Source organism: Xiphias gladius, chromosome 18, assembly GCF_016859285.1.
Source record: "Xiphias gladius isolate SHS-SW01 ecotype Sanya breed wild chromosome 18, ASM1685928v1, whole genome shotgun sequence".
In the NCBI taxonomy this organism is placed as follows: domain Eukaryota; kingdom Metazoa; phylum Chordata; class Actinopteri; order Istiophoriformes; family Xiphiidae; genus Xiphias; species Xiphias gladius.
In genome coordinates this window covers 7,767,730-7,790,121 of record NC_053417.1, presented here as the reverse complement: position 1 = coordinate 7,790,121, position 22,392 = coordinate 7,767,730, and the positions used below count along the sequence as shown (strand labels likewise).

General features: G+C 39.7%; 3 non-coding genes across 3 annotated transcripts; all 3 read left to right on the top strand.

Moving 5' to 3' along the window:
* Positions 1–588: 588 nt before the first annotated feature.
* On the top strand, positions 589–660 carry trnam-cau. The gene has a single exon. It is a non-coding gene; the product is annotated as a tRNA-Met (tRNA).
* Positions 661–902: 242 nt separating this feature from the next.
* trnar-ccu lies at positions 903–975 on the top strand. Its single transcript has one exon. It is a non-coding gene; the product is annotated as a tRNA-Arg (tRNA).
* A 16,781-nt stretch (positions 976–17,756) lies between these two features.
* On the top strand, positions 17,757–17,829 carry trnar-ccu. The gene has a single exon. It is a non-coding gene; the product is annotated as a tRNA-Arg (tRNA).
* Positions 17,830–22,392: the final 4,563 nt, after the last annotated feature.

Genomic DNA, 22,392 nt, shown 5'->3' with positions numbered 1-22,392 from the left:
TAAAATGTACAGACAACAAAAAAAATGCATGCCATTGTGTAAATCTGTTTATCCATATAGTATTACTTATTCAATAATTTGAAGATGATTTGTCATACTTTGTCATTTTTGTCTTACTTTACTCTTATCGTGCTCTTTTACCAGAGCTGCTGCTTTCTCTGTGGATGAAAAGGTGAGTACGAGTTTGACTTGAAGAAAAAGTGACTAAGAGTAGCTTTTAATATAAAGAGAGACAGAGTAATATATGTTACTATATATCCTGCCTGTTAATACATATAATATCACTTATTCCGTAAGGTTTATCTTACTAACCATTTTTTCTTTGTCTACTCTGATTTTACCACCTGAGCTCTTACCAAAGTCACAGATTTAACAGTAGGTACTACTGTGGTGGCTGATGAATTCATTTGGAATCACTCGTCTCATGATCTGTGTTTTCAAAGCTTTGCTGCGCCATGTCTCATCCCTGCAGTTCATGTTTCTGTGTTCAGGGTCTCTCTATCAGTTGTAACACTGAAGCCTAATGGATAAGGCATTGGCCTCCTAAGCCAGCGATTGTGGCTTCGAGTCCCATCTTGGGTGATACACAGCAGAGTGGCGCAGCGGAAGCGTGCTGGGCCCATAACCCAGAGGTCGATGGATCGAAACCATCCTCTGCTAAGCGTCTTTTATAGCATGATAGCCTGCAGTACAACAGGTACATCTGAAGTACTTACAAGTCCAAACTGGTTGGTGCAGATTTCAGAAAGTACTCAAAGGTAGGGTCTCTCTTCATAGATCTCACTCTGGCATAATCGTAGCAGCCTCAGTGGCCATTGTTGTGTCAGCTGACATTTCAATGCAGATTGTGCTTCTCATATCGTTGCTTTGTAGTACAACTGACTGGATGTGAACAGATTGGAGCCCCAGTGGCCTAATGGATAAGGCACTGGCCTCCTAAGCCAGGGATTGTGGGTTCAAGTCCCATCTGGGGTGACCGACAGCAGAGTGGCGCAGCGGAAGCGTGCTGGGCCCATAACCCAGAGGTCGATGGATCAAAACCATCCTCTGCTAAGTGTGTGTGTTATTGGCCTTGATCATATCTCAAATACTCTTTGACAGCAATGTCAATAAAGTAACATTTACCTGTAACGTACTGCAAAAGGTGACTTTCTTTCACAATAAAAGGTTCTCTCTGCCACAAAGACTGAACAAAGATGTTTCTTTCTGTCCTCTTGTAGACTTTAATATGCTGTAATTCACATTCAAAAGCAGCAGTCACATTGTAGGCTCAACATTCACTTGGATCGGAGCTGATTTCCTGAGAAGAGATCATAAAAATTTATACAACATTATAATGTCTTGAAATGCTACTTTAAATTTCACATCCAACAAGATGTCTTGTAAAAGCTTTAGCCTCGAGTTGCTAGCCTCAAGCAGAGATGAGGAGCAGGCTACAGAGGTCTGGGAAACTCACCTCTTTCTATCTCCACATACACACATTTTGGTTTTAAAACTTTTTGTCTTCAGCCCGACCGACACTGAGTCAACTGACATCACTTGAGATGTCAGATTCACACAGCTCCCTCTGGAGCCACAAAAAGGCTTTATACAACCTATTTTTACATATGCAGTAGAGTTCCACGAGATCTGTAAACTGACTTTCATGTGTTCCCCTTTAATGTGCCGCTGTGGAGAACTCTTGGACCAGTTCAGCACAACAGATACATAAAAACCTTTTTCTGATTTTTCAATATATTTTGAAAAGATTTCTGGTCTTAGGGCTCATTGACTATCCTATAAAAAATTCATATCAATTTCTCATAAATAGTAAAGAAAATAGCAAAATAATAATAATAAGACTGATTTAAAAACTCTAGGCTGGTCTTACATAACATTTTTTTCAATACACGTCTTTTGATCAGCAGAAAGGAGCCAGTGTGAGGACAGCCACTCTTAATTTCAAAATTTATTAAGTAAAAAAAAAACCCGCAGAATCGGCACGCTTAGATCCGGCAGAGGAAGGCTGATACGCATTCACACAAACCTACGCTGCTGTTCACATCTTAATAGATTAAATTAAACTGCAAAATCGCTTTAGCTGAGGCTAAAAATAACTTGGGTTTAAATGAAGAAAGTACAGATCTGAAAATAGAATAACCCTATCTGTCTTCAAATCTGTGTTCTAAACCACTGTGTTTCATTGTTTTGTTTTGTTTTTCAGGCATTATGCTATATACCTAAGAATATGCTCATTTTTCATACAGAACTTTAGATCTTCAGCATCTACGCATGTGCTACAGCCACCATACTATAGTGTCAAATGATACCTCATCATAGATTTCTATCCTTTAAACAGGTCATGAAGGCTTTTCCATTTGTTGCCCTAAACATACAGTATCTCATGAAAGCCCACTTCCACCAAGAGAAGAAAAGAAAAAAAAACATAAAAAGATAGGAATTATAAAAATCAAAAAATACTCATGGTAAGTCAAAATTTGGAATCACTAAGTGAAGACTGTGAAGTACTAAGTCAAAATCATGTGATACTAAGTAAAATCATTGCCCTATTATCTCATATATGACCCACTGTGTCATAATTTAGTACATCATAATTCTGACATAAAGTCAAAATTTTGACCAGGTATCCAATACTTTTGACTCTTACCATTTCCAAATTTTGACTCACTACATGTATTTTTTTAATCTTCATTATGCATAACTTTTCATAAATGTTTTTCCTAGAAGATAGGGCTTCCATCGTTTCATAGGTAAGTTATGTATGGCAGGTAAATTATTGATGTAAATTCCTGCTATGGATGACAGAGACAATATACTTGGTGGTCAGTGTGTGAGGTGACAGGCGTCTTTGTAGGAGAGAAAAAGAAAAGAGCACCACCTGCAGAAACTCAAACTTCACCAAAATAAAATTGCAGGTAAAGAGGGCACAGTACCGCCCACGCTGACGATATCTGGGGAAGTTTAGTGCAGAACCACCACACTAACGATTGCCTCGCACCATAAGAAAAGTTGCCAAAAGAAGAGTATGAAAAGTGATAGTCATTCTTTTATTACATGGTTTTGGTTTAGCCCAAGTGAAACTGGAGATGTATGTAAACGTCACATTCAAGCCAGTTCTCTGTCCTCACCTTGCAAAGCGCCGCCATGGCCACAGAGTCCATGAAGCGACTGAGCTGAGATCAAGAACCAAGCAACGAGTGTGTGTCGGTGCCTGGGTTGAGGAGGAGGAAGAAGAGGGAGCAGTGTGGACTGGAGCTGGGTTGTCCTTGTGACAATGACTTACTATCTGGATGCAGTGAGGGGGGAAAAGTAAGGAGGAAAATTAGTTGAGAACTTCCAGCTGCCATGTAACACATGGTCGAATGGGCAAATTTCTTCAAATATCTTTATGAGATTTTTCTATTTCAGCCAGAGGGATCAAAGCTCAAAGGCACGCACAAACACATGCCAGGCGCATAGACACACCTTTAATATTGCCTAGTCAGGTGATGGCACTGAAGCTCTTAAAGTAATGTCCACATATTGATGGACTTCATGTGGAAGGAATGCACCTGCACTCGACATGTACTGAAAACGTGGGACTGCTGCTCATCTGGATTCGTTTATTTTTCTAATTACAATTATACCCTCATCGCTCAATCTTCCACTCTTTCGCTCAAAATCATTCACTGATGCTCATCACTCACTCCTCGCTTTTTCCTACAGCTTTCCAGTCATTTTCATTTCACCCTGTTTGTTTTTGTGGTTGTTGTTTGTGTGTGTATGTGTGTGTGTGTGTGTGTGTGTGTGTGTGTGTGTGTGTGTGTGTGTGTGTGTGTGTGTGTGTGTGTGTGTGTGTGTGTGTGTGTTTGTGGGCACCTCTCTGATCTTTGTGAAGACCAGTTCAGAGTTAGCAAAGTACACTGGACTGGAACAGGAGAGTATAGTCAGCCCAGGAACTTGCTTTGCCCGGTTAAACAACAGAGATAAACAAAGTCAATTCAAAATTTTTCTAAAATCCTTTTAATGCCAACTTTGATGGTGACGTGCTTTTCCATCATGTGAAAAAAAACTGGCACTTATTTAGATAGACGCTGGTCCTGCACTTTGGCACGCATCAAATGCTTGTGGTGTTGACGTGCATTTGCATTGCAGATGCTGTGCTCCAGCAGAAATCGGGGTGTGTTACATGTGCATATAAAAGACGAGCTGTGGAGGATTCATTTCTGACCATGTTTCACACTGATGGCATTTTAGATATATTAGTCCACAGCCTGTTGTCAGCTAAGATCATCAGGAGTCTAGGAAACTCAGTGGGATTTATCTCTAAATTAGACAGACAGACTTTGGTCTTTGGACTTTTCCCTGCATAGATTATCTGTAGTGTTTGGCCACTGTCCTATTTTTCCCTCCCACACCACCCAATATTAGTATAGAAGTATTGTAAAGTAGTGTAATAGTAGTACTAGTACAGTAGTATATTAGTGTTTGCACCTGTTCTCGAGGATAGGCCCTAATGTGACACTGACGCTTGATGGAATAAGATGTTTAATATTCTGAGTGACGTCTTTGAATTTCAGTTACAGCTGCAAGTCTGACTTTAGGTGGTATGAAATATTTAAGTCTTTTAAAAAGTTTGTGACTCAGATGCAGATAAATATTAGGAGAAGGGGTTCGAGGAAGGAGACAGTAGAGTTTCACAGTGAGGAGTCAGGTAAATAAAGAACCAACAGCCAAGGATTTATTTTTGTTTTCGTTTAGACTATGTGGTGCATTAATGACCATATGTGACGGACGGAGTAGAGAAAGTAGAGAGTTGAAGGTTTGGGATTTGTGACAAAGCTGCAGTCTTTCCAACTCAGTTTGACTTCAAAGGTTCAACAAAGTGAGTAACAACAAAAAAAATGGAATAGAAGAGCATTTGGGGAAATAAGCTTATTCCCTTTATTGCTGAAAGTTAGACGAGAAATCAAGACCACTCTCAAATCTGCACACTAAGTATGAAGCTACGAGCCAGCGGGGGGTTAGCTTAGTTTAGCATTAAGACTGGAAGCAGGGGGAAACTATCCTGACTCAATTCAAAGTTTTAAAAATCTGCCTAGCACTACATCTAAAGCTCATTGAATCTCAGCTGTTAAATCTGTGTAAAAACAGAAATGTAAAAATGATGAGGTTACGTGGGGTAACTATATCATGGCTAAGCATAGTGACTTCCTGAACTTTTGTCATCACCGTGAGGTTGACGGGCAAACAGCGAAGATGTAACTTTTCATTTTTTCATTTCTATTGGTGTACCGTTTAAAAAAAATGAGATATGATGTGCAAATTGTAAAACATAGAAATGCTGGTAGGTGATGTTTTTTTGTAAAAACTTTGGACAGAGAAAAGTTAGCTGTTTTACCCTGCTTCCAGTCTTTCTGCAAAGTTAAGCTAAACGCTTTTTCATAAAATGCCTGTCTCCTCTGTAGATTAATGGGATGCATCTTCTGAAGGTTTGTACAATTGTTTTCAAAGCATTTCTAAAGCTCTAACACCATGTTCCTCTCCCAAACCAGACAAAAGAAAGCTAATGAACACAGAAGAGGAACTGCACAACAAAGGCAGATAGAAACATAATGACTATTAGCGCTAAGCGCTGTTTGGTTGGATTACGTTTTTGTGATTTGGGTAATTTTATAATTATGTTAGGAAATTAGGCCTCAACATTACTCAACTTACCGTGAATACCACCACACTTTCAGCAAACAGCTTGAGGTTTTTCGAAAGCTCATTGTTGTGAGAGGTGTGAGACAGTTTGAGTTTACCTCAGCATAGAGCCCCACATCTCTGTAACAGTCTGTACCAGGAACACGACCCAAAACAACAGTGGAGGAGCTGAAAGATGAGGATGAGATGACGGGGGGGGGTATTAATGATAGTGCAAATCTGTTAGATGTTAGATCAATTGTGTCACAGTCACGGCACTTTGTTCAATTGTGTCTCAAAATTAGGACAAGTTTTCCCTTGAGCCCCTTTCCTGCCTCAAATTCTGTTTTTCGCTAACTACACTTTAATTTTTCCACCTGTTTTATATCATTTACTGTTGTGAGAAAAAAAAAGCTTGCCCTCAAGCACAATGCCCTCCTCATGATTTGGGCTATAAAGCGACATAAAAGCTGTTCAACAGTGATGTTAAAGTTGTCATGTAATCTGTAGGGCCTGCAATTTACCTGCAGGTCAAGTATGTCAGGTCATAAACAATTTCTTGCTACCTGTCTTTTTGATTAAATACATATATCAATGAAATGGCTCAGTTTATTTTTTTTGTTCAGGAATTCGTGTAGCAGATACGTGAAGGCTACATGGGTATATGATTGTAGATTTAAACTAGCCTATTTTCCCTTTCTGTTTCTGTGCCACTCCTCTGGTTTTTTTCTTTTTTTTCTTTTTTGATCTGTAGAAGTCAATTAGTTTTGCCAAGAGATTTTCAGAATGCGTGAAATCAGTTAGTGGCACAAACGGAAAAATAATGATATTATGCAACTGCCGGACGGGTGCAGATTTCCAAATTAAAAACCGCATTAGCGTGGTTAAGGGGTGAATAACTGAAGAGTACATATGGATTTGTGTAATGTCAGAGCTGACAGGTCATCTGTTTACACTGTAAAATAATCCATGACATTCTATGTGAAATGAATCCCAATTGATGTTAAATGTGGAATAAAGGAAGGTAGAAGCCTCCAATCTTCTCTGTCTAATTTGACAGACAAGAGCATTTTGACCAGTATGCACTGAGGCTGCAGTATCATCGCAGGGCAGCTGGTTGGCTTGGTGGTCATCTTGTTTTTAACTGTCCTAGTACTAAGATAATAGGGCTAGGATAATCTCTCAGGAGAGGGTTAAATAGCCATGGTCTTGAGGGGGCAAGTTGTACTGAGACGTTTAGGGATTTAAGGTGATGGCAGTGTTGACTTTGGCGCTCATTAAACCTAAGGCCAGGGGGGGTATGTCAATGGTTTCTGACAAATCTGACCCATGCAATCAGTTATCTTTAACAACATGCTAAACAAAAGACAAAAATTGGTACTTCAACTTCATCATCATTCTAATATGTAGTGGGTCGAGTCTGAAACAAGATTTTTAGAAATCAATGACATACATTCTTTTGACTGCAGTCACTTTGTAGAACTAAGTGTTACTCTTTTCAGTTAATGAATATTAAGACCTGCACAATGCATGTCTGATAAATGTAATGTTAACGCTGCTTTTACAACGTGGTGTTTGACTGAGACTTTCACAGCCTTTGCAGTGTCAAAATCCTCCTTTCATTCACTACAGATACAGTGTCTCGGGAGTGTCATCGAGAACATCTCAGCAGAGAAGATGCTTAACAACAACGAGCACAAAATATAACTCCTTTCCACTAAAGCTGTGTGCAGATACTAAATAATTAATTCTTCAAGTTTAAACTCAGATTAAACCATCGTCTCTCACTTTCTCCACTCATTTTCTGAATCTGTGGTCATTTGAAGCTCAGCCAAAAAAAAAGTAAGACTTAACCTGCCAATGTATGTGACTGACTGGAGTCCACCCGATAGCCATGTTTTCGGGCAAACACTGAGCCCATGGCTGAGAGGAAACTGAAGCCAACCAGAGCCACAGACAGAGCTGGAATAAACAGCTCTCTGGCCTGAGACAGAGAGGGAAGGACTGGAGGAGACAAGCTGGAGAGGAGGAGGAGGAAGGAAATAAAGAAAGGGCAGGTTGATCAATGGAATGATAAATTGATTATTCAAAGAAAAGAAATGAAATGTACCGTAATATCCTCAAGAATTATCAGCAATAATTTAAGTTAAATAACCTCATGATTGACTCATCATACACACATTCTCTGGAAGTTATCAGGGATAACGCAATAACATTAATTGGGTTATATTATATGTGAGAACAGGAGTATAAGGAATTGCAGGTCAGAAGGAGGTTAGAGTGAGACTCAGAGCTTTTAATTATATTGTAGAGGCATATTAACTAGGGTATAGACAAATATATTGGTTTGCCAATATACTATGCAGTATATTTATAAAGTTAGTATATGCAACTGGTAATAAAACACCATTCTCTTTGCATCTTTTATTTTAGTGATAAATGATTTGTTAAAGGTAATGCTTTGAAACGTATTTTTCCTTTAAAAGCAATAGTATGACATATTCTACCATGATATAGTTACAATAAAACATTCGTCTATAGGTTCACCAGCTTCACTCTGAAGAAAATTGCCACAAAGGCCATATGGTTCTAAATCTACAATAAAGTAAGAATAAAAAACAATACCAGCTCACAATGCAGGTAGTTAAACAGTCAATGACAGAGTTCTACTGACCCACTGGGTATGTGTCCCACCACCTGGACTCTGTGCTGCCCAGTCAGATCAATCTGCACTGACAGGATGGTGCCCAGAACAATCTGTGGGAGAAAAACGATGGACGTGACATTTTCTGCACTGAACGTCCCCTTTGGAAAAGAAGAATATACCGTATTCTGCATCTGTATGTCAGATCATTCAGTCTGTTCAGCCACATGTACATTGACGTACACAAACGCGCACATGATCATAATCAGATACTGTCCGTCCACTGATAACTAGCGTTTCAGATCCGCAGCCAACGGTGCTGCGCTGAAGCCGTTTTCCCATAACATACTGCAATCGACCTAACTAAATGGATCGTGACATGGACCCACAGGGATATGGAAAAGGTTAAAAGATGATCTATCAGATGTCTCCAGTTTTTTGGTGTTTGAGCTTGGTATTTCCATATATCATGTTATTTATCAAGTTCAGTGTTTCTGTTTTGCCTTGCCACCGCAATTCCTTCCCCCCCTTTTTATCTCTCTCTTTTTATTATTTGCCATCTTTGTTTACCATATCTCAACATACCATCAAAAATCTTTTTATGGTGTTTTAGGTTGAAGATGATTATTCATCCATTGCCTTTATGGCATCAGATTACTATCAAAACACACTTTCCGACTAAATAAAAGTCAAGGAATTTCAAGATGATAGAAGACAATTTTTTAACCTCTTTTAAAATAACAAGCTAAGCAAACTGTTTTGCACTTTACAGTTTTAATTGCAATAATCGACATGAATTTCTCTGATTACTCTGATCCTTACAATGACTAAAATAACAGCACCACTTTCCGATACGGTACAATTTATAAAGTGTTTATAAGCTGTAATTAATGGCTTTATTACATTAATACATTAATAAAATCTTTCTGCTTTGTTAAACTTTTCTGAGGGAAGCCCCTTGTGGAGGATAAGGGGTCATTATTTGATTGTTATTTGGAACATCTGGCCAGTAGTGATATCAAGAATCAGGTAGACGCACAATCATTAATCCTTTTTACATAGCCTTTAGCTGGAGATTTAAAAAAAAAAAAAAACACACTCAGGGGTAATGTTGTCAGTGAATGATATATAGGTGGCTTTATGCAATACTTTTGTTGAAATTTCCAAACGAGTTTTTATTTCAACACAATCGCAAAACAGCTGGCTACTGAGTCCGCTTTACTTGGTAATGACTTGATTTCAGATCACAATTTCCTCTTTCGGTTATTTGGCTGCTTCTTTTTTTTCTATTATTTCTTTTTTTATTTCTTGATATTACCATGTTATTCGTGGCCTGTAAATTAGAGGGTTAAGACATGGTAAAAATTTCTATGTATTCTCGCACGTACAGACCAACACAACTGTGTTAACATGGTTAATTTCGTGATAATAATCGTTATGATAATCTCTGCAGTTGACAAGAGGTGTGAACTGCAGTGGTAGGGCTGCGCTTATTCATCATTATGGAGACGCGGTGCCGCGGGAGTTCCTGAGCATCTTCGGAGGCAACTGAGCCTTATAGCTTCACTAATCTGTGCACGGAGATGTCCAACAATTTAGACTCTATCATCCATAAACTATATATCATCCCCGTCTCTTGTTCACGCACTCGAATGCACGTGCGTCAGTAAAAGTCATGGCAACCGAATGTTCAGGCTATATTAAGGCCGCAGACCTGCCCCGCCTCTCTTTTGCACTCGGACTTGACACCTGTTGACCTGATGCGAAAACTCTCTGCTGGAAAGGTGAACTCTTGAAAAGCGGATCCCCTGGAAAAAACTTCCCTTGGAAAACAAACTCTCGGAAAAGCGAACTGAGGAAAACCCTACAGGAAAACTCCGGCAAATTTTACCTGCTGAGGAAAATGGATTTTAATGGACCCCCCATGGAGGAGCACCCGCTGACCCCAGTCAGACGTTGGGTCGGCTCCTTTGCAGGTAAGACATCTTCTAATGTTGTGCCAAATGTATTAATTAACCTTCCTGAATCCCAAAAATGATGTTTAGGTAAAAAAATAGTATTAATTATTGTAACTTGTTGAATATAAAAATAAAGAGTTAATAGAATTTTTCGGGCCTGTCAGAAGTCTTGAGTGATACTCGACGGGTTTTTGTTTGGTGTAACATGATTATTATTATTATGTGGTAAGAATGAACTCAGCGTCCCGCGAAAAGTGTGGAATGTGTTAACAATTTAGTATTGTTTTGAAAGTTCTATTATTTTTGTTTGATGGCATCATTTTTTTCCAAATTTGTCATCGAAGATTTAGGAAAAAGATGGCGACTGGCCCTTTTTTCGAAAAATGCCCCAAATCCTATTTTTCTGATGCACCATGGAAACGATGGAACTTTTAGGAGCTAGCGTCAGGACTTTAGAGCGTGCAGGTGTAGTCAAGCCAGGGTCCGTTCCTCTGTCTGAATGGTCCAGTTCGCTTGTTGGGATTCCTGAAGTTTAGCTTCAGATGTATTCGGATAACTTTTCAAGTTAAAGGTTTATCACATTTGTGCACTAATTGCCAGACACACTCCCCAAAATGCAGCAACAGATCATTGTTGTTAGGAGCCCGAGAGATGGCCATAAAGTGAACGATAAACGATTGTGTTATTCACCTTCGGCTAAATGAAAGAGTTCAGCGATCACTCTTACAACTTGTACTTGACATGAGACACGTGTTGGTATTTTCGTAATTTTCACACTAGCTGTATTGAAATGCGATTTGGCTTTTTGGTTTTGAGGGAGAAGATGAGAGTGGTTGGTCATGAGGTTCAGGACTGTCGATCCAGGATGCCTAAGTCTCCTTTATGCCACGTGTTTTGGAACTTATAAATTGCAAAAAAATGGCATGAAGAGACTATAGTGGTGCACACAAAAGTACAGGCGCTTGTGTGGTTATTTTTTGTAGAATCCCTGTTTTTATTCACGTATGATTTAACTAAGGCGTCAATGGTTCAGCGTGCGTAATTACGCATGCGCCTCAACCGTCCACATCTCTGAGTAGTTCAGCGATTCAGTTTAGGGATATTCACGAAAAGTGACATTAAGTCTAATTATCAGTCTGATATCTCAGTAATTTACACAATGTATTGTAAACCAAGGAGTGTTGGAGAAGTTGACAGCGTCTTGTAAATACAGTTGCTGATTAATTTTGGACTATGACTGTGGCCATGATCTATTTTAAATATTTCAATAAATCATATACTGCCATACTTCCTCTTTGGCTGTTTGGGTAAGCTACCCCTTCAACTCAGGCTTAATCAGTGTTACACATTTTTGAACTAGAGTAGAGTAAACAATTTCTCCTAAATTCTGCACCCCTCAACTCTGTGCCCACAAGTCAGAATGGTTTAAGCCTGTATTTAGCTTTGGGAAGTCAAATATGCCATGACAACTTGCAGTGCATAACTCTTGAAAGTGAATTATCATTAATTATGTGAGCACACAAATTGAGCTGCTGATTAGCTATCTGAGTCGAGTCAAGAGTCAAGATTGCTTTATCTATCCATAAATTCTCAGATCCAGAGGAGTTTTAATTTTTCTAGTGATGTTTGTCACAACAGTAAAACTAGCCGTCATTCCTAACTGTGCTGTCATATTAGCTGCCTTCAATATGGGTTTCAAAATTAGTAATATCACCTGCCTTTTTTTAAAATGCTGAATTGTACATTTTTATACTTTCTCCCCTCAGTTGGCTCCTTTTGGCCCTTCAACAATGAACACCCTGATGCTGAAAGGCTTCCTGATGACCCAGCCCCTCCTGATGACCAGGAAGAGGATGAAGAAATTGATGTCGTTGGGCTGGATGATGAGGATGGACTTCAACAGGCTGAGGTTGAGCCTCTTCATGACCAGGAGGAGGATGAAGAAATAGATGTTGTTGGGCTGGATGATGAGGATGGACTTCAACAGGCTGAGGTTGAGCCTCTTCATGAACAGGAGGAGGATGAAGAGATAGATGTTGTTGGGCTGGATAATGAGGATGGATTTCAACAGGCTGAGGTTGAGCCTCTTCATGACCAGGAGGAGGATGAAGAAATAGATGTTGTTGGGCTGGATCATGAGGATGGACTTCAACAGGCTGAGGTTGAGCCTCTTCATGACCAGGAGGAGGATGAAGAAATTGATGTCGTTGGGCTGAATCATGAGGATGGACTTCAACAGGCTGAGGTCATGCTTTGCAGAGCTAATACAGAGGATGAGTGGGAAGATGGCCATAACAGGGCTGAGTGCCTGAACAGCGACCATGGTGGATATAGGAACGTCCCAGGAGAGGAAAGACAGGAAGACTTGAATGCTCAAGAAAATGGCAGACCTTCATCTCCTCCACTACAGCAGTTCCCATCACCGCCCTTTAGGATGGAGTGGCAACAACATTATCCTGCTGTTCCTCTTTCCTATCCTGTTCCCTCTGCTGCTCTTTTTGCTGCTCCAAACCGTGTTCCTTATGCTTATGCCTATCATCCTGCTGCTACTTACGATGTTCCTGCTTTCCCCAATGCTTTCCCACATGCTGCTCCATATGCTGCACCCGCTTTTCCTCATGCTTTTCCTTACGCTGATCCTTACGCTTTCCCTCATGCCATTTCTTATGCTGCTCTTGCTTTCCCTCATGCCGCTCCTCAGGGTGCTCCTGCTTTTCCTTCCTTCCTCATGCCGCTCCTCAGGGTGCTCCTGCTTTTCCTTTCGCTGATCCTTATGCTTTCCTCCATAATGCTGCTCATGCTGCTCCTGCGTTCCCTCATGCCGCTCCTCAGGGTGCTCCTGCTTTCCCTTTCGCTGATCCTTATGCTTTCCCCCATAATGCTGCTCATGCTGCTCCTGCGTTCCCTCATGATTTTCCAAACAACTCTCATGCTTTTCATCAAGATGACCCTGATGCTGATTTTTATGATGCCCTTTTGGTGCAGATTGGAGAGCAATGGGAAGAAGAATACGAAGAGAACTATGAAGAGGACGAGGACTCTGAGATTGATGTCGTTGGTATAGATGATGAGGAAAGGATTGAGATCCCTGTACTTGATGCTGAGGACATTGGGCCACTCTCCCCAGAACATTCTTTTGAGGAGCTCAGTTTTGATAGCGACAGCTCTTTATCAGAGACCCCTGTGTCTCCCTCAACACCTAGTCTCAGCTCGTCCATAAGGGGGTGCAGGGAAGAGAGCGATTTGGAAGAGCCTGCTGCTAAGAGGCCGAGGTGGTCGGAGGACAACAACTCAGACTGACTCTATAATGCACTACCGAACTGCAAAACCTCCTGGAAACATCAGAGTATCATTGAGTCCACATTTGCCCTTCATCACTACCAGACCACAGCTATCAAGGACTTCACCAAACCAAAACATCAGGCAGGATAGCTGCAGTGATCCTTTTTGCCACTGACAACTGTCCTTTGTGTCTGGCGGAGCCAATGATTTGCCTGCTAGCCCTTGCGTCTGGCAGGGCTGGTGACATCCTGGGTAGCGTCTTGCACTTGGGTTTCTTTGTACTTGGACATTTTGGTACAGTGGCTGGATCAAACTTTTTTTCATCCTGAGGGCTGGCCTTTGCGTCTGGCAGGGCTGTCTGTGTCTCAGGTAGCCTTTGCATCTGGCAGGGCTGTCAACATCCCAGATAGCCTCTTGCACTTGGGCTTTTTTGTACTTGCACATTTTGGTACAGTGGCTGGATCAAACTTTTTTTTGTCCTGAGGGCTGGCCTTTGCGTCTGGCAGGGCCGTCTTTGCCTCAGGTAGCCTTTGCGTCTGGCAGGGCTGTCCATGCCCCAGGTGGCCTTTGCGTCTGGCAGGGCACGGTACCATTTGCTTGGTTGTGCATTCAAAATGAATTAATTTTTCCTTCTCACAGTACTAGTGGCTCCTACTGGTAGGTCTGCTTCTAGTGGGTTTGCAGACTGGTAGGTATGCAATCTGCAGACCTACCAGTAGGAGCCAGCTTGAATCACCCACATGTCATGCCCTCCATGTGAAGCTAATCAATGGCAAAAGAAAAGGATTGGCTGGTAGAAACATGTGTCATGGAGGGAGCATATGGCTGTCTCCAGTCCTCCCCAGGTCAAAACTAAAGTTAACACTGAAGAGGACTGCGCTGCAAAGGGAGAGAAAAGAAGTTGGGGAAAAAAGCTGCAAAATCAAAGAGAAGACAAAGCACTTTCTCACCACCTTTGCTTGCCAATTGACTGGATACCTACAAATACAGAAGATACAATTTGAGCAAATCTCAGGGAACCAAGTGACAAAAAAAGCCCCCCAAACGCAGTCTGGTTAAAGTCTAGTTATGGATCCAAAAAGGATGCCACCTAAATGTATTCCTTCAGAGGTTTAAAAAAGCCTTCATATGGCCAAAAGTGGTAAGTATGGTAAGTATGGTAAGTATCTGAATTTTAAAGAAAATGACTGAAAATATGCTATGATATAATGACAAAGTAATGTTCAGCCACATAAAATGACTTATTCAAAAAGATAATTTGTCTCACTAATCATTTTTGTCTTACTTTATTGTTTAGTGAACTGTTGTTGTCCACTATGACAAAAAAGGTAAGTAAGAGCTTCTCATTAAGAAAAAGTGACCTAGAATAGAATACGATAGGAAGAAAGTAAGGTATGCTAATTTGTAAACTAGCTACATACCTGTTTATTCTGATAATATCACTTACTTAGCGATTCAAAGATCGTTTGTCTTGCTAACCATTATTTATTTTTCTCTCTCTTGCTCTGCCACCTAAGTAGGCTGTTTACTGATGGTGAAAAAGGTGAGTAAAGTCACTTAGAATAGTCTCTAATATAAAGACATAGATAGTAATTTGTGTAATTGTGTGATCCTGTTTATCCTCATATTACTTATTATGATTATTTACTTATTCAATAATTCATCAATATATGTCGTACTAACCATTATTTATTGCTTTCTTACTCTACCACCTGAGCTCTTACCATTCACTGTGGACAAAAAAAGTGAGTATGAACTTCTGACTTGAAGAAAAAGTGATCTACAATAGTCTTTAATACAAAAACAGAGAAAGTAATATTATGTCCACTAGCTGCAAAAATATTGTTTCTGCCTCACTAACCTTTATTTATTGTCCTTCCTTTTTACAACCTGAGCTGCTGATTTTTACCTGGACTAAAAAGATGAGTACAAGCTTTTGACTTGGAAATAAAGTGACTTAGCATAGGTTATAATGTACAGACAGAAAAATACATGCAATTGTGTAAATCTGTTTATCCATATAGTATTACTTATTCAATAATTCAAGATGATTTGTGTGAATAACTATTATTTATTGTTCTCTTATCGTCTCTTCTACCTGAGTGGCTGCTTTACTGTGGATGAAAAGGTGAGTAAAGTCACTTAGAATAGTCTTTAATATAAAGACATAGATAGTAATTTGTGTAATTGTGTGATCCTATTTATCATCATATTACTTATTATTATTATTTACTTATTCAATAGTTCATTAATACGTCGTACTAACCATTATTTATTGCTTTCTTACTCTGCCACCTGAGCTCTTACCATTCACTCTGGACAAAAAAAGTGAGTATGAACTTCTGACTTGAAGAAAAAGTGATCTACAATAGTTTTTACTACAAAAACAGAGAAAGTAATGTTATGTCAACTAGCAACACAAAGATTGTTTCTGAATCACTAACCTTTATTTATTGTCCTTCCTTTTTACCACCTGAGCTGCTGATTTTTACCTGGACTAAAAAGATGAGTACAAGCTTTTGACTTGGAAATAAAGTGACTTAGCATAGGTTATAATATAAAGACAAAGAAAGCAATTCATATGTTACTTATTCAATTATTCAAATTTGTGTGACTAACTATTATTTATTGTTCTCTAAATCTTCCACCTGAGTGGCTCTTTCCTGAGGGTGAAAAAGGTGAGTAAAGTCACTTAGAATAGTCTCTAATATAAAGACATAGATAGTAATTTGTGTAATTGTGTGATCCTGTTTATCCTCATATTACTTATTATTATTATTTACTTATTCAATAATTCATCAATACGTCGTACTAACCATTATTTATTGCTTTCTTACTCTGCCACCTGAGCTCTTACCATTCACTGTGGACAAAAAAAGTGAGTATGAACTTCTGACTTGAAGAAAAAGTGATCTACAATAGTCTTTAATACAAAAACAGAGAAAGTAATGTTTTGTCAACTGGCAACACAAAGATTGTTTCTGCCTCACTAACCTTTATTTATTGTCCTTCCTTTTTACCACCTGAGCTGCTGATTTTTACCTGGACTAAAAAGATGAGTACAAGCTTTTGACTTGGAAAGAGGTTGATCTAGAAAAGGATAAAATGTACAGACAACAAAAAAAATGCATGCCATTGTGTTGATCTGTTTATCCATATAGTATTACTTATTCAATAATTTGAAGATGATTTGTCATACTTTGTCATTTTTGTCTTACTTTACTCTTATCGTGCTCTTTTACCAGAGCTGCTGCTTTCTCTGTGGATGAAAAGGTGAGTACGAGTTTGACTTGAAGAAAAAGTGACTAAGAGTAGCTTTTAATATAAAGAGAGACAGAGTAATATATGTTACTATATATCCTGCCTGTTAATACATATAATATCACTTATTCCGTAAGGTTTATCTTACTAACCATTTTTTCTTTGTCTACTCTGAGTTTACCACCTGAGCTCTTACCAAAGTCACAGATTTAACAGTAGGTACTACTGTGGTGGCTGATGAATTCATTTGGAATCACTCGTCTCATGATCTGTGTTTTCAAAGCTTTGCTGCGCCATGTCTCATCCCTGCAGTTCATGTTTCTGTGTTCAGGGTCTCTCTATCAGTTGTAACACTGAAGCCTAATGGATAAGGCATTGGCCTCCTAAGCCAGCGATTGTGGCTTCGAGTCCCGTCTCGGGTGATACACAGCAGAGTGGCGCAGCGGAAGCGTGCTGGGCCCATAACCCAGAGGTCGATGGATCGAAACCATCCTCTGCTTTTATAGCATGATAGCCTGCAGTACAACAGGTACATCTGAATCGTGCTTCTCATATCGTTTTGTTGTAGTACCGACTGACTGATGTGTGAAATAGCCCCCCCCCCAGTGGAGTCCCATCTGGGGTGACTGACAGCAGAGTGGCGCAGCGGAAGCGTGCTGGGCCCATAACCCAGAGGTCGATGGATCAAAACCATCCTCTGCTAAGTGTCTTTTATAGCATGATAGCCTGCAGTACAACAGGTACATCTGAAGTACTTACAAGTCCAAACTGGTTGTTGCAGATTTCAGAAAGTACTCAAAGGTAGGGTCTCTCTTCATAGATCTCACTCTGGCATAATCGTAGCAGCCTCAGTGGCCATTGTTGTGTCAGCTGACATTTCAATGCAGATCGTGCTTCTCATATCGTTGCTTTGTAGTACAACTGACTGGATGTGAACATAGCCCGGAGCCCCAGTGGCCTAATGGATAAGGCACTGGCCTCCTAAGCCAGGGATTGTGGGTTCAAGTCCCATCTGGGGTGACCGACAGCAGAGTGGCGCAGCGGAAGCGTGCTGGGCCCATAACCCAGAGGTCGATGGATCAAAACCATCCTCTGCTAAGTGTGTGTGTTATTGGCCTTGATCATATCTCAAATACTCTTTGACAGCAATGTCAATAAAGTAACATTTACCTGTAACATACTGCAAAAGGTGACTTTCTTTCACAATAAAAGGTTCTCTCTGCCACAAAGACTGAACAAAGATGTTTCTTTCTGTCCTCTTGTAGACTTTAATATGCTGTAATTCACATTCAAAAGCAGCAGTCACATTGTAGGCTCAACATTCACTTGGATCGGAGCTGATTTCCTGAGAAGAGATCATAAAAATGTATACAACATTATAATGTCTTGAAATGCTACTTTAAATTTCACATCCAACACGATGTCTTGTAAAAGCTTTAGCCTCGAGTTGCTAGCCTCAAGCAGAGATGAGGAGCAGGCTACAGAGGTCTGGGAAACTCACCTCTTTCTATCTCCACATACACACATTTTGGTTTTAAAACTTTTTGTCTTCAGCCCGACCGACACTGAGTCAACTGACATCACTTGAGATGTCAGATTCACACAGCTCCCTCTGGAGCCACAAAAAGGCTTTATACAACCTATTTTTACATATGCAGTAGAGTTCCACGAGATCTGTAAACTGACTTTCATGTGTTCCCCTTTAATGTGCCGCTGTGGAGAACTCTTGGACCAGTTCAGCACAACAGATACATAAAAACCTTTTTCTGATTTTTCAATATATTTTGAAAAGATTTCTGGTCTTAGGGCTCATTGACTATCCTATAAAAAAAATCATATCAATTTCTCATAAATAGTAAAGAAAATAGAAAAAATAATAATAATAAGACTGATTTAAAAACTCTAGGCTGGTCTTACATAACATTTTTTTCAATACACGTCTTTTGATCAGCAGAAAGGAGCCAGTGTGAGGACAGCCACTCTTAATCTCAAAATTTATTAAGTAAAAAAAAAAAAATCCGCAGAATCGGCACGCTTAGATCCGGCAGAGGAAGGCTGATACGCATTCACACAAACCTACGCTGCTGTTCACATCTTAATAGATTAAATTAAACTGCAAAATCGCTTTAGCTGAGGCTAAAAATAACTTGGGTTTAAATGAAGAAAGTACAGATCTGAAAATAGAATAACCCTATCTGTCTTCAAATCTGTGTTCTTAACCACTGTGTTTCATTGTTTTGTTTTGTTTTTCAGGCATTATGCTATATACCTAAGAATATGCTCATTTTTCATACAGAACTTTAGATCTTCAGCATCTGCGCATGTGCTACAGCCACCATACTATAGTGTCAAATGATACCTCATCATAGATTTCTATCCTTTAAACAGGTCATGAAGGCTTTTCCATTTGTTGCCCTAAACATACAGTATCTCATGAAAGCCCACTTCCACCAAGAGAAGAAAAGAAAAAAAAACATAAAAAGATAGGAATTATAAAAATCAAAAAATACTCATGGTAAGTCAAAATTTGGAATCACTAAGTGAAGACTGTGAAGTACTAAGTCAAAATCATGTGATACTAAGTAAAATCATTGCCCTATTATCTCATATATGACCCACTGTGTCATAATTTAGTACATCATAATTCTGACATAAAGTCAAAATTTTGACCAGGTATCCAATACTTTTGACTCTTACCATTTCAAAATTTTGACTCACTACATGTATTTTTTTAATCTTCATTATGCATAACTTTTCATAAATGTTTTTCCTAGAAGATAGGGCTTCCATCGTTTCATAGGTAAGTTATGTATGGCAGGTAAATTATTGATGTAAATTCCTGCTATGGATGACAGAGACAATATACTTGGTGGTCAGTGTGTGAGGTGACAGGCGTCTTTGTAGGAGAGAAAAAGAAAAGAGCACCACCTGCAGAAACTCAAACTTCACCAAAATAAAATTGCAGGTAAAGAGGGCACAGTACCGCCCACGCTGACGATATCTGGGGAAGTTTAGTGCAGAACCACCACACTAACGATTGCCTCGCACCATAAGAAAAGTTGCCAAAAGAAGAGTATGAAAAGTGATAGTCATTCTTTTATTACATGGTTTTGGTGATTTTAATTTAGCCCGAGTGAAACTGGAGATGTATGTAAACGTCACATTCAAGCCAGTTCTCTGTCCTCACCTTGCAAAGCGCCGCCATGGCCACAGAGTCCATGAAGCGACTGAGCTGAGATCAAGAACCAAGCAACGAGTGTGTGTCGGTGCCTGGGTTGAGGAGGAGGAAGAAGAGGGAGCAGTGTGGACTGGAGCTGGGTTGTCCTTGTGACAATGACTTACTATCTGGATGCAGTGAGGGGGGAAAAGTAAGGAGGAAAATGAGTTGAGAACTTCCAGCTGCCATGTAACACGTGGTCGAATGGGCAAATTTCTTCAAATATCTTTATGAGATTTTTCTATTTCAGCCAGAGGGATCAAAGCTCAAAGGCATGCACAAACACATGCCAGGCGCATAGACACACCTTTAATATTGCCTAGTCAGGTGATGGCACTGAAGCTCTTAAAGTAATGTCCACATATTGATGGACTTCATGTGGAAGGAATGCACCTGCACTCGACATGTACTGAAAACGTGGGACTGCTGCTCATCTGAATTCGTTTATTTTTCTAATTACAATTATACCCTCATCGCTCAATCTTCCACTCTTTCGCTCAAAATCATTCACTGATGCTCATCACTCACTCCTCTCTTTTTTCCTACAGCTTTCCAGTCATTTTCATTTCACCCTGTTTGTTTTTGTGGTTGTTGTTTGTGTGTGTATGTGTGTGTGTGTGTGTGTGTGTGTGTGTGTGTGTGTGTGTGTGTGTGTGTGTGTGTGTGTGTGTGTGTGTGTGTGGGCACCTCTCTGATCTCTGTGAAGACCAGTTCAGAGTTAGCAAAGTACACTGGACTGGAACAGGAGAGTATAGTCAGCCCAGGAACTTGCTTTGCCCGGTTAAACAACAGAGATAAATAAAGTCAATTAAAATCAAATTTTAAAATTTTTTTTTAAATCAATTAAAAAGTCAAGTAAAATCCTTTTAATGCCAACTTTGATGGTGACGTGCTTTTCCATCATGTGAAAAAAAACTGGCACTTATTTAGATAGACGCTGGTCCTGCACTTTGGCACGCATCAAATGCTTGTGGTGTTGACGTGCATTTGCATTGCAGATGCTGTGCTCCAGCAGAAATCGGGGTGTGTTACATGTGCATATAAAAGACGAGCTGTGGAGGATTCATTTCTGACCATGTTTCACACTGATGGCATTTTAGATATATTAGTCCACAGCCTGTTGTCAGCTAAGATCATCAGGAGTCTAGGAAACTCAGTGGGATTTATCTCTAAATTAGACAGACAGACTTTGGTCTTTGGACTTTTCCCTGCATAGATTATCTGTAGTGTTTGGCCACTGTCCTATTTTTCCCTCCCACACCACCCAATATTAGTATAGAAGTATTGTAAAGTAGTGTAATAGTAGTACTAGTACAGTAGTATATTAGTGTTTGCACCTGTTCTCGAGGATAGGCCCTAATGTGACACTGACGCTTGATGGAATAAGATGTTTAATATTCTGAGTGACGTCTTTGAATTTCAGTTACAGCTGCATGTCTGACTTTAGGTGGTATGAAATATTTAAGTCTTTTAAAAAGTTTGTGACTCAGTTGCAGATAAATATTAGGAGAAGGGGTTCGAGGAAGGAGACAGTAGAGTTTCACAGTGAGGAGTCAGGTAAATAAAGAACCAACAGCCAAGGATTTATTTTTGTTTTCGTTTAGACTATGTGGTGCATTAATGACCATATGTGACGGACGGAGTAGAGAAAGTAGAGAGTTGAAGGTTTGGGATTTGTGACAAAGCTGCAGTCTTTCCAACTCAGTTTGACTTCAAAGGTTCAACAAAGAAAGTAACAACAAAAAAAATGGAATAGAAGAGCATTTTGGGAAATAAGCTTATTCCCTTTATTGCTGAAAGTTAGACGAGAAATCAAGAGCACTCTCAAATCTGCACACTAAGTATGAAGCTACGAGCCAGCGGGGGGTTAGCTTAGTTTAGCATTAAGACTGGAAGCAGGGGGAAACTATCCTGACTCAATTCAAAGTTTTAAAAATCTGCCTAGCACTACATCTAAAGCTCATTGAATACGGCATCATATCTCAGCTGTTAAATCTGTGTAAAAACAGAAATGTAAAAATGATCAGGTTACGTGGGGTAACTATGTCATGGCTAAGCATAGTGACTTCCTGAACTTTTGTCATCACCATGAGGTTGACGGGCAAACAGCGAAGATGTAACTTTTCATTTTTTCATTTCTATTGGTGTACCGTTTAAAAAAAATGAGATATGATGTGCAAATTGTAAAACATAGAAATGCTGGTAGGTGATGTTTTTTTGTAAAAACTTTGGACAGAGAAAAGTTAGCTGTTTTACCCTGCTTCCAGTCTTTCTGCAAAGTTAAGCTAAACGCTTTTTCAAAAAAAAGACTGTCTCCTCTGTAGATTAATGGGATGCATCTTCTGAAGGTTTGTACAATTGTTTTC